The following is a 13,185-nucleotide window of genomic DNA, read 5'->3' as shown; positions in this document are numbered from 1 at the left end:
CTTTTTCAATTTATATTGATACAATGTTATTTCTAGTTCAAAATACTTTAAAATGTAATTAAATTTTCCACATGCGTTTAACTTAAAGCAGTTTATTTTAAAATATCAAAAATATATAACTAGGTATTTAAATTGTTTTTTGTTATACATTTGAAATTAAAATGTTGACGAAAATATTTTGTTGTGATTTAAAAAAAGTTATATGTAAAGACTTAACACTTTATGGCCTATTTCGGATGTTATTATTTTCTGTTCACAATCCATTTTTAGACTAATTCTAACATTACGGGATACGTCTGTGTAGACATGAATAAATAATAATAACATAATATTATACTGATTAATAATAATTAATATAATGTAGGTATGTGGTTACTTTTAAAAAAGATAGTTCATGTTCTATCATACCAGCTATTACTAAATTATAATAGATAAATAAATTCAATCTAGTATAATATAAATATATTATATAATATCTTAAATTGTATTATTTAACATTGTGACAAACTTAAAAACCAAAACAGCATACTACTTAAAAAGGACAAAATTATATACTAATAATTATAGAATCATAAAAATTATAAATGACTAATTTTTATACTTTGAGGGATATTTTTAAATTAAATATGTCTTATGATAGGTAACTTTTGTTATATTAACTGACATATTATTATAATCATAAACAATTATAGACTCTAGACAGTAACTAATTTGTACATAGTTCGATAACCAAAGCCCGACATTTCCTACCATATCTTATATTGAAAGGATATTAATAAAAACTTCAAAAGGTCATGTTTTATCGTGTCTAGAAATCACTTTTTCTTCATACAACTCCAGTTCACCGTTGGCACTTGTACACAATATTAATTAAACAATAAACACTGCCAAGTTCCACCAAAATTCTATGCTAGTAGAGCTAATTAAAGGAAATTCGCTCAACTATTATGAAACCTCTCTCTAACTCTATTGCAGTATCAGACTCCACTTATCCTGCAGGTGTTTTATAATCTGTATATCATGCAACTTTTGAGCTGAATATATAATTTATATACTTCTCCAAGTGGAAATTGCAAAACTCATTTATAAAAAAACGCCGATAAATTATTTATTAGTTACATAGTTTCTCAAAAATCATTAAATTATAATATGATTTATTTTTTTAACTATAATTATGTATTAAATATTATTATAATGTACATTAATTAAATAATATAATTTCCACTGTAAAACAAAGTATAGATTGTAAACCTACGCTGTGTTTTTATAAAAATCAACTTACTAATGTTGAGCTCTATTTAGCATTAAAAAAAATTATTTCAAACATTAAATTCAAAGTTAATTAAAATATTCTAGGTGAGTACACTAGAATATTCTAGGTTGAATTTTTCGGTAGATTAGTTTCATAAAATTGAATGTAAATTTTTTACTTTATAATAATTTAAGTATTGTAGAAAAATGCAATGTTTTCATGAATATTATATTATTTTTTTTAATAATTATTTTACCACCAATTTGAATAGAAATGTAATATACAATTAACCATGTAATGCCATCTCAAATGTATTATTGTTGTATTATTATTATTACAATAATTATGATTGACAGCAATAATAAATTATCATCATCGGTTAAGATGCTAAGTTAGTCTCAATTTACTTATATACTTCAGTATATTTTATTTTCACGTCGTTTAAATTTGAAATGTTCATAAAAATAGTTTTACTATATTCTACGTATCCAAGGATTTCAGAAGACATGTCAACAAAAGTATAATCTTACATTACACTTAAGTCTTAAATAGTTTTCATAATAAATATCTGCTATGTTAGGTACTTCTATTATACTTATCCAAATAAAATGTTCAACAATTCTAAAATTAATTTTCATTTCCGATTAAAACGTTTTAAATATACATAAACTATCTACTTTTGAGCTGTTGAATTGTAGTTAAAAACTAAGAATATTACGTAATGAAGATTCTTATAAAAAAAAATTCAAATTTTTTTAATTTATAAAAATAAAAATACGCTAAATACGCTAAAAACAACCACAATTTTTCAAAGTACCACTATATTATCCATTATGTATTTATATTTTATATCCCATCGTCTCAACATAAATGCTGCTATTAAAATTAATAATAATCATGCTATTAAAAGTTTTAATTATATAAACTTTTTATTAATCAATCTATATCCATACTTATTACATGTTGGTTTATTTATTTTTTAAATTGATTATTTCCATTCATTACATTCAAACTTTGTTGACAAAGTAGAAAGTTACTATACGTTATTATAATTTTAATTGCTGAACAAAAACAAAGGTGCCTTCAGATTTTAAATATTTTCTTAACAAAATAGATTTTTTTCGATTTTAAACTTAAAAACAAGAAATATGTATTGGTATGTACCAACATAATTTAGGTATATTTGGTAACAACGGGAACTACCGATTTACGGTATACCTACCGGTATTCTAAAATACTGAAAATACCGGTTATCGGTATTTTTAAAAACTGGTAATTACCGATATGCCTAAAATACCGCCATCTCTAGTGTAGTCTACACACCTCATCGTTGAGTACCTATGTCAAATATTGTAATAGAGGTGTTAAATTTTAATTCATTGACAAATCATACTACGGTAGGAACTACTAATATAATATGAGATACCATTTTGTATAGATAACATAATTTTAGCAAAAAGTTTTTTCCTACGATTTATGTTATTTGAATAATTACAACAAAATAACAAAAATGTTAATTATTTTATTTATTTATTCTGAGTATGTATTTAGTACATTTTTAATCGAGATATATCCATAGCTGATTGATAAAATCACAAAATTAATCGTTATAAATAATATACGCAATATGGAGCTAAGTTTCAAGTTCCTACGATCAATAGTTTTTTAAATTCAAAGAAAAAAACAAAAATCGTTAATTTTTATTTAAAAATATATCTGACTTCGTCAAAATATGAACTTAAAATTGTATTTAAAAGTGAGTGCGTTATATTATGTATATTAGATCCCAAGAAAAACACTCCTCCATACTCCGTGTAAAAAAAAACGCTAAGTATAAAAAAAAACGGCTCTAAAAGTTGTGATATCATTTTATAGGTGTCTAAGTCTTTGAACTATAGATATCATTTCTGTAAAAATAATCCACTAAAAAAATGTATGATAAACTCAAGGTAAGTTCATTTTTTTGGCAGATTATTTTAATATAAATGATATCTATAGTTCAAAGTCCTATAAAATAATATCACACCTTTTAGAGCCGTTTTCTCAAGAAACTTTTTTCGTGAATCATTTTGTTTCTTGTAATTATGATCCGGTAGTTTTCCCGTGTATCTTGCCTATATGTGTATTTTAAGACACACTTGTTTTTTAATACTTAGCGTGACTGCCGGGTCGTTGAATATTTTTCAATAGTGCCTAGTGGTAAGAAAAACTTACCTATATTTGTTTTTTTGTTTTTTTTTTTAATTTTGGGAAAAGCTAGGGGGTTTTTGTTTTACTTTCCCCCCACCGCACAAGATAAAAATTTAAAAATAATACCAACCAATTAAAATTTTCTACCAGAAACTAACCCTCCAGTTGAATATCTAATAATTTTTTCTACTGTAAAATGTATCTTCATATAAAAAAAAACAACATTTTAAAACCAATACATACATCACTCCGCAAAACATCAATAATTTAAAGTTTTTAACACGTTCAGTTTTCACTTGTTAGGGAAATTAAGCTGTTAACAATAAAGTATTAGCTATAATATTAAATTAAGGGGCCCGGTGCCAGTTTTTCAAATTGTCCACAATTCTAGAAAATTTGAGAGTTATATTGTATATTTTAGTTGCCACCTTAATTATAATACTTTTCCTCTTTCTACTACCCGATACCTTTTTAAGGGGAAGGTTGATAGGGTGTATTATATCAACAAAAAAAATTATTTAACGAGAATAATTCTCAGGCCTTGTAGAAATGTCGAATTTTTATAACTACGTTTTTATTTGAAAGAAGAAGACTTCCTCGAACTCAGATTTATTATTTTGTTTAAAATAATGGTATAATAATAAAATTTATAAAAAAATGCTTAAAATTATATTATTTTTGAAGACAAATTATTAAGTTAAAGATAAAAATATATAAAAACAGAGTTCAATGTGGCCTATAGAATATTACACTATATTAGTTAAAATAAAAATTTGGTTGATTCTACGAACAGGGTCATTATCCTCGTAGAGCATATTTTTGTGTACAAAATTACACTGGCACCAGTCACCTTAATAAATATATTTTTTTAATTAATTACTTAAATTAAAATAATGAACAAAATAATCTGATGACGTTTATATAAATATATATATATATATTTTTATATAAATGAATTTGTCATGATATAATAAACACAGGTACAGTATTTATTATATTTTATTTTCGAATAAACATATTATTTTGGTTATCAACAATATCAGGTAAACAGTATTTAAAAAAATGTAGAACTAAAAGTTAATAATTATCTATGATCACGTTAAAATGTATTCGTTTTGCACCCAGTTTCATGAAATAATAAATAATTAAACTATCTATATTATAGAAGTGAAAGTTTTACAGATACAAATGAAAGAGTTTCAAAAGTCACTTAAGACCATGAGATATGATTTTCTCCAGTGGAAAGGTTTAGTCTTTATTTAGTCGTCTTTAGAAGCTAAGCTGTTTATAGTTCAGACATTCTTTATTATTGTCTGAAATCCAAATGGCCTAGAAAACTGAACGAATTTTGATTGAGTGTGCGTGCAGTTAAAATCAGTGAAATTCTAACTTTTGCATTTGAAACATCAGAAGATTGTAATATACTTAATATATTTTTACTTTTCAAAATACAAGTATACCTGGAAACCCTTTAATTTTTAATAAGAAGTTCAAACTTGATACATATTTTAAAGTATAGGTACATTAAAAATATAGTAATTGTTAATAACGTTATTCATACGTTTTAAATCCGTTTTAAATACTTGGTGTAAGTAGAATAATGGACGATATTGGACACAGAGTTAACTAGATTTCAAAGTTCAGAAAGAGCTGAACAAATTGAGTCATGACTACCATAGCAGAGTGGTGAAAGTTCTATAAAACTATTTTGTAAGGCAGTGTGCCAAGTGGTAAAAAAGTATAAAACACCGTATTCTTTCCTTTAAAATAGTTCATAATTTTGTGATGAGCTTCCTTGTTAGTCGCCTGGATAGCTAAATTTAATTTAGCCAATTTGAAGATAAAGTTGGATGATTTTATCGTGTTTGATAAGTTTATAAGAAAATAATTCAATACTTAAAGTATCTATATGTTTATTTCAACACTTTATAAGCTATAACAAACAATCATAATAGTATTTAAACAAGAGTACCTTACATGGCTACATATAGTACATATGATAAAAATATTAGCAAAACCGAAATCTTATCCTTATTGAAATTAGTAGTAAAATATTTTTTCTAATTTCAATTTCGGTTTTGGTTATAAGTTTTATTTTTTCCGATTTTAATGTGAGTTTTGATAATCAGTATTGATTTTTTTCGTTTTTGCTTTCAGTTTTGATATCACTTTCGGTTTTTAACGGTTTTAACCGGTATTCAAAATATCGGTATCCAATATCGGCTTCAAGTCTTGCTAAATGTATTTTATTTTGTCAATTCAGTACGCACATTGTGAATGAATTATAACTATTTATTTATTTTTATCATAATACCTACCTATAGAATTCACTAAGTTACTATTTATTTGAATACTAATAATTTTAGATGGTTTGTTAAATATTCCATATTATATTGTAGTGTACAATTTGTCAACATTCATTTAACGTAAATAATAACAAATTCAACAAAAAATAATAAAAATACAATGGATAATTTAATTTTCATCTACCAAATATTTTTCAATATAATAATGCATTAAAACAAATAGAGGAACATACATACAATATTATTGTTTATTACAGAAAAAAAGTACCTACCTATAATATAATGGACTTGTTTATTATATTAACTATATGAATTTATGAATATCAAAACGCGTATAATATTATAGTATCAAAATTATAATTAATATATTTATTGTTATACCTCTCCTAATAATGAATAGCCAATATATACACTAAAATGTGTAAATAAATGCATGTAATATGTGTGTCTGTATGTAAAAGTTCCGGACATAGTCTTGCGGGATTTCGGCTCCAAATTATCATCATAAATTTAAATTTACGGCTTACCCACAGATACTTTTTTTGGTACAAGTTTTTTTTTTTACGATACAGTCACTAGAGTTACATAAATTCTCTTGAGAAGCTAGGGAATCCGTGACGTTGGTTAATATTTTTTTTCCAGTGAAAAGGGTGGATAAACTACCAAAAAGCAATCTGTTATGAACTGGCTACATTTGTTTCAACCATGCGTAACCAAACTTCATATGTAATAAAAGCTTTTCTGAGTCCTTGACATTTCAAATATCATTTAAAAATAATACAATTGTTTTAAATTATTAACTTATAACCCTGAAAAATATACATCATAACGTAATAGAATATGTAACAACGAAATGTTTTCGTATGCCTATACAGTATTCATCAATGAATAATACACAACATTTTGGTCTGAAAAATTCAATATTTTAGTTATGAACTGATATATTATGTAAGAGTAGAATACGACTCAAATTAGTGTAAGTTTGACTTAATTCATATCAATATAAACATTATTTTCATATGCGGAGTAGAAGGGTCCGTACGTAGCAATAAGCATGCTTAATGTATTTTTCATTTGATGCATTGCAATGTATTTTTTGGAATTAGATAAATATAATATACCAAGTCGTAATTAGGTATAGTTGTAAAATATACGAATATTTAAACATAGCAACCATAATATGTTTGGACAAAAAATAATGATTTTTCCAATATTTGTTACGAATTATTATTAGAGATGGATTATCAAATGTACCTAACATTTATGTTACCTATTTAAACGTAGAGCAAATATAGAAAATTCATCGTAATGAATTCAGTTTAACGTTAAACAGTTTTGAAATACTCGATGAGTAATTTTATTGATTGATTTTTAATTAATATACACATAATTATGCGTTATTGAACATCACTAGATTAATGTCTTGAAAATATTGTATAACTCATACATTTGTGCTTATTTTCTAATTTTACTTTAACGATTTTCTATGAATAAAATACGAGTACATAAAAAACAAAAATTAAAATAAAGTTAACATACTATGTAGTGTAAATACTAGGTTTCATCATGACTGTCCAATCACACTTGAATAGTTATCTGTAAATGTTTGACCTATAGTGCAAGAACACTGCGAGTGCAGGTAGAATTTTTCAACAGGCATTTTAAGCGTATGAATGAACTGAAACGTCGCATAAAAAGATAAAAGTTCTGGAAAAAATACAAACGACGTTAGATTTTTGTTTTTATTTGTGTGGGTTACAGAGCCACCATACTATTTTAAATGGCATGCCAATAAATGTTCAGTTCTCTGACACGAGATAAATGGCAAATTTCCCAACGGGTTCTTCAAAGGAAGCGCAGTGTGTCTGTGTTAAAAGCTTTTACGCAAAAGAAAAAAAAAATGTGACGATACAGATCGAAATAACTGCGAAACGAATAATCGATTTTCTATTAGACAACTTACACGCCAAACGATAAAGACTTGTCAATTTTGTGTTTTTTTTTTTTTTGCTGCTCGTGTTCTCTAAATATATACTTTTTAGCATATATCACCATTTTATTGAATATTATAAAAGTCAACACTGTTTTAGTATTGTCGATTTTTGCTTCAATTTGAATTTTGGCCAAAAATAGATATTATATTATATTATAACAGGTATTGATAATAATAACTGCAGCTGCTTTAGTATAGGGATTTCACCTATCTCTACAACATGACTGTAAATTGTAATTGTTTCACTGTACTCTTTTCGAGCTGAAAACACCAATATTATTTTACGTTTATCTCACGGCATCGTATCAAAAACAATACAGCGGTGTTACGTGCTGAAACGATTTATTATTCTACGCCGCAGCCGGCGGACCATTAGGCTACGACGACGACTCGCTGGAAAACATCAGTTAATCGCGCGCGACGAGGGTTGAGTGATTGGGTGCCCCTGTGGGTTGAACGGTTTTCCGTGCTCAGTGTAGTTGTCAACTGTATACGATTTCCCACAGTGTCCTGACATTTTTTTAATGGTTTGCCTCAGTAAATTTGTTTTTTACCCTGATCCCACCTTTTTTTTTTATAAATGAATTCTACGAGAGTATTCACCTGTTGCGCGTCGTGAAATTGTGTTGCATCATCGTAAACGCTGTTAGTTTTCATAATGTTGATAAATTAAACTTTGGAATAACCACAATTTTAAAACACATAGGTAGTAATCAGTAGGTATAATTATATTGTCATATAAGAAAACCATTGTGCATTTCATCTGTAAAAACAAGAACAAAGAAGAATGATTTTTTTCACGTTTTTTTACTTTCTTACTTATTCAAAATATTATTCAGTTATATTTTAATTAGTTGAGATATGTAATTCATATAAGTACAATATTGGTAATGCATCACTTTAAATTTGCCTTTTACCCAAATACGTAGTCACAAGAAAGTAATATAGTAATAATAAACAATCTAAAAAAAAGGGGAAATAGACAACCGCTCTGCTGTAGTTGTCAAGTATATCTCGTAATTGAGTAAGTTACTGTAATGTGTGTGCTAAATTTGTATTTAATGATAAATCATTACATACGAAAATACTATTCTGAGAGAAAACAATATATTACTAAGTATATTTTATGATATATTAATATTGTTATCAAAGTAATATATTTTACTAATTAGTAATTCAGTAGATTGAATACATTTTTTCCAAAAAGTATATAGTATTTAAAATAAAGAAAATCTATACGTTTGTACTACTCCAAAAAATGATAACAGACACAAAAAAAAAATAATAATGATAATAGTATTGTTCAGACCAGCCTAAAAAAGGTAGAAGACTAAAAAAAAACCAGTTAAGTATTAAATATCTATACCAATGCTAGATGTATATCAGTATATCACACACATAAATAAGACAACAAACGAGCACTCATGCATAGATACAGTGTACAATTTAAGTTCAAATAATATGAACAAGCATGAACTAGTTGAATCATTTTCACATAAATTGAATCAATAAAGTGGTTACCACATCAATAACTCACATAGGATTATGTATGAATGCGTAAACGATTAACATTACGAAATTGAATAGCAAATTAGTCTGCAGGAGAAGTATACATAAACAAACATAAATGTTAAACTTCATCAGAAATAAATATCCAAATACAATATAATGGTTATTGAAATTTGAAATGTTTATTTAGGTACATTAAAATGATTGTGGATAATTCATAACTCGTAGGTAACATAATACAATGACCAACAAGGCGAAACAGAACTACATTATCCTGAAACATTAAATTGGCTAATTTAGCGAATTAGCTTACCAACTACAGCAGTAAGTAGTAGCTTGTCTACTAGTTTATAATCCATGTGAAAACTTGCACGGTCGACAGCTGTCTGTGTAAAAAAATAATCCGAAGTCATGGAAAATTCATATTGATGGATATCTATTAGCTATTATCTATAGGTTAGAAACTAAGAACCAACAGTATTGATTATAAAAATATTCCAATTTCCATATTATAACGTGTTTGTAGACAATTTTCAATCGTTAAAAGACGTTTATGAAACTTATAAGTTTTGAAACTCTTCTTATAGTACTCAAAAACCCAATGGACAACAAAAAATATATTTAGATTTTAGTACCAGCATATTGTATAATACTACAAGATTAAAAATGTATGTATATAGTGTACGAGAATTTTTGTTTAAAAACTAAAACACGTATTTAGAGTTTAAAAATAAATAAATAACTATATACATATAGTAATCAATATTTACATTTAAGATCCTGAGTGAAGCTATGAATGTATTATAGTTTTAAAATCAAGTGGTTTATTTTTTTATTTGAGTTAGTCATCAATTTTTGGCACAATAAAAATCCTTCTATTTACATTTTTGAGGGAGATTTCTGAAATAAATAGATCTTGTAGGACTATGAGCAAGTCAAGAATAAAAATCCCCAGTACTTTTAAAATTAACCAGGTAAAAGTGAATACAAATTACGGGAATTCATATTAATAATCTATATTTATTTTATTGTAGTTCAAAAATAGATTCTTGAATTTTCTCCCAAAATATGTAATTATTAGTATTTTTAAGACGTATTAATTTAAAAAATATATTGGCTTTTGGTAATATTTATAGACATTTGAATTGTTTGACTTTTTTAAAGTCAAAAAGTTCAAAAATTGTTTTTACAGTAATCAAAAATTATTATAATACAACGTGTGTCTTAATATGTTTAAATTAGCATCTGCAATTCGAATGTTGAAGACATTTAATATGTAAAAGAAAAACCTATTTTGGTTATTATTTTTAAACTCGAAAAATGTTGACAGAGACTTGAAACTTTTTTCCATCACATATTATTATATTATTATTTTCTATATACAGTGAGTTGTTTAAAATAGTTGGATTCATTTTAAACTATATATTTCAAGATCCTATACGGCAATCCAGTATCCACATCATTTTACGATACGTCGGTATTCACTTTTAAATAAAATTAATAATCATATATTCTTGATAAAATAGCATAATAAATCAAATAGGTTTATTATGATATTTTTTCGGAACAATTAATTCACCATACCTCGTATTATAAAATATGTTTCCATACTTAATAGTATTATAATTTTACAATGAAGTATATTGTTGGTGGAGTTTGGTACGCATTTAGTAATATGTATGCGTTGAACTTTCCTGTGTAAATCATTTTATCTAAGTAAAAAAAAAGAACAAAACCTTTTAAAATATATATTAATAGGTATACAAAATACAAACTATAATAATTAACTAACAATCTAAAGTAAACTTACGTGATACATAAAACATGGATGGTTCTAGACTACAATTACGATGCACTCACGTATGAAAGAACTACCACTATCAGCATAGTGATATCATTATAATAAACGTCGTAGATACAATTTGTACATTTACATTTTAATATACTTGAAATCATTCATAAAAAAAATTATATTTTATTATGTATATTAAGTATTAATACTTAATCAGTATTATTTTATTCAGTTTAAAATAATAGGTATGAACTTCAACGATACAAGGCTAAATCAAATAAATTGTTAAATGTTTACACTTTCTCATACGTATTTATTTTATTTTATAAATTATGCTTACTACATAATATGATACATTTTGAAAACTGTCAAATTTTAAATAAAATAACACTTTTATAAATCAGATTTAATATAATAAAATTAATATTTGTAGATTCTGGTAATATGATATATAGTTCCAAAATAGTTAATGTTGTTTTTCATGTGTTAATTAAATTATAGAACATTTAATTTGATTATTATTATTGTTTTATTTATTCCAGACCATAATTCATAAATATATATACGAAATACAAGATTATATAATTTAAATTAAAAGTTTTAATTTAAGGCAAATTGAAAATGTTACTGTTGGGCCAGCTTGACATTTTCAAGCACATTTCAACGCCCATGAAACTCTGGACCCAGCTATGTTAAAAAAAAAAGCGAGAAAATAAAAAGAGAGGCAGTGAGAGAGAAGGGTATAAATATTGTCATTGGACAGTAACATTTTCCTGCATCCGGACGTCCGGGGTGGATTTTTTATTTTTCATAATTTCTTTATTATTTTTTTTTTTTATGGTATTCTTCGGTCTATTTTTTCGAACTCCTGCAGCTTCTCGTATCATTCGACTTTATGAATGCCGTGTGTTAATATTTAAATTAAATTCTAAAACGGAATTTTCAGGGAATTCCGGGATCATCCAATTACATTAGTTTGTACGTTGTTACCGGACTGCAGACAAAAGCTCAGTGGTTTTTCCCTTCATTTCTCTGAAACACCGTCATCAATCTTGTTCATCCCCGTTGTCGCGGACTTATGTGCACACAAAAACCACTCCGGGAGCCGTTTTCCGGATGTCCCGACAGAATTTAAGAAATGGGATTATAATGTCATTATTTTCACGCCTTGACGGGCAACAATATTAAAACAAGTGTATGGAATTCTATAAACGTTTCTTTTCCATCTTTTCTCCTTTGCCCCGACTCGCGACTTCGTGCGTCGGTATCCTCCCAATCCCAATGTCATGGGTTTAATTATACAACGGTGAACTTAATCAAGTTTTCTAACGTCAAAAATGATATGAATAACTTTTTTTTTATCAACTTACTTCAATGGAATAAAATGGTGAAAAAAATGTGTATACATATAATGTAATGTTGTACCTATGACATAATCTGTTTTACAACTTAAAAAAAAAAACTCAGGAAGTCACTTTCTGAGCAAAGAAAGTCTATCAGGATATTTTATCATATTACATTTATTGTACTCTTAGTAATACGGTAGTTTGAACAAATTGTTGACAAAAACTGTTTTCATATATTATGTGCCAACTACATATAATAATTATAATTTTATTTCATATATTTTTAGTGGTAATTAAATTATAAGTTAATATCGAAGTTCCATAAAAAGGTGTGAATAGGCAGTTGGTGATGTAAATAGCTTAAGATTAATGTAAATGTTTTGAAAATGTCATTGTGTAAAATAAATAATAATATACGACTACGCAGTAGTGAAAAGTCTTAAGTTCTTCGAATAGTATTTTTGAAAATGTATCAAAATAACTAAAACTGTTATAAGTATATTATTTATACACCAATGAAACTAGGAGAAACTACATAAAATATATTTAAAAAAATACACACACACGTAATTGTAAAACAAATACATACATATTATTTCTTCTCAGAACGTAAAATATATAAGCTATTTTATATTATACCTTGCTTAAACCACTCATTTCATACTTTGGTTGAGAATAGTATAAAATCTAAAATAGCTTTTGATATATTATTATTACACATTTTAAACCAAAGATATTATAATCAAAACAAAATAAATAGGTATATCAGCAATATCTATGTTAACAGTGTGAACTGT

This window comes from Acyrthosiphon pisum, chromosome A3 (assembly GCF_005508785.2).
Source record: "Acyrthosiphon pisum isolate AL4f chromosome A3, pea_aphid_22Mar2018_4r6ur, whole genome shotgun sequence".
In the NCBI taxonomy this organism is placed as follows: Eukaryota; Metazoa; Arthropoda; class Insecta; order Hemiptera; family Aphididae; genus Acyrthosiphon; species Acyrthosiphon pisum.
The sequence above is the reverse complement of the archived record's forward strand: the minus strand, read 5'-3'. Positions refer to the sequence as shown.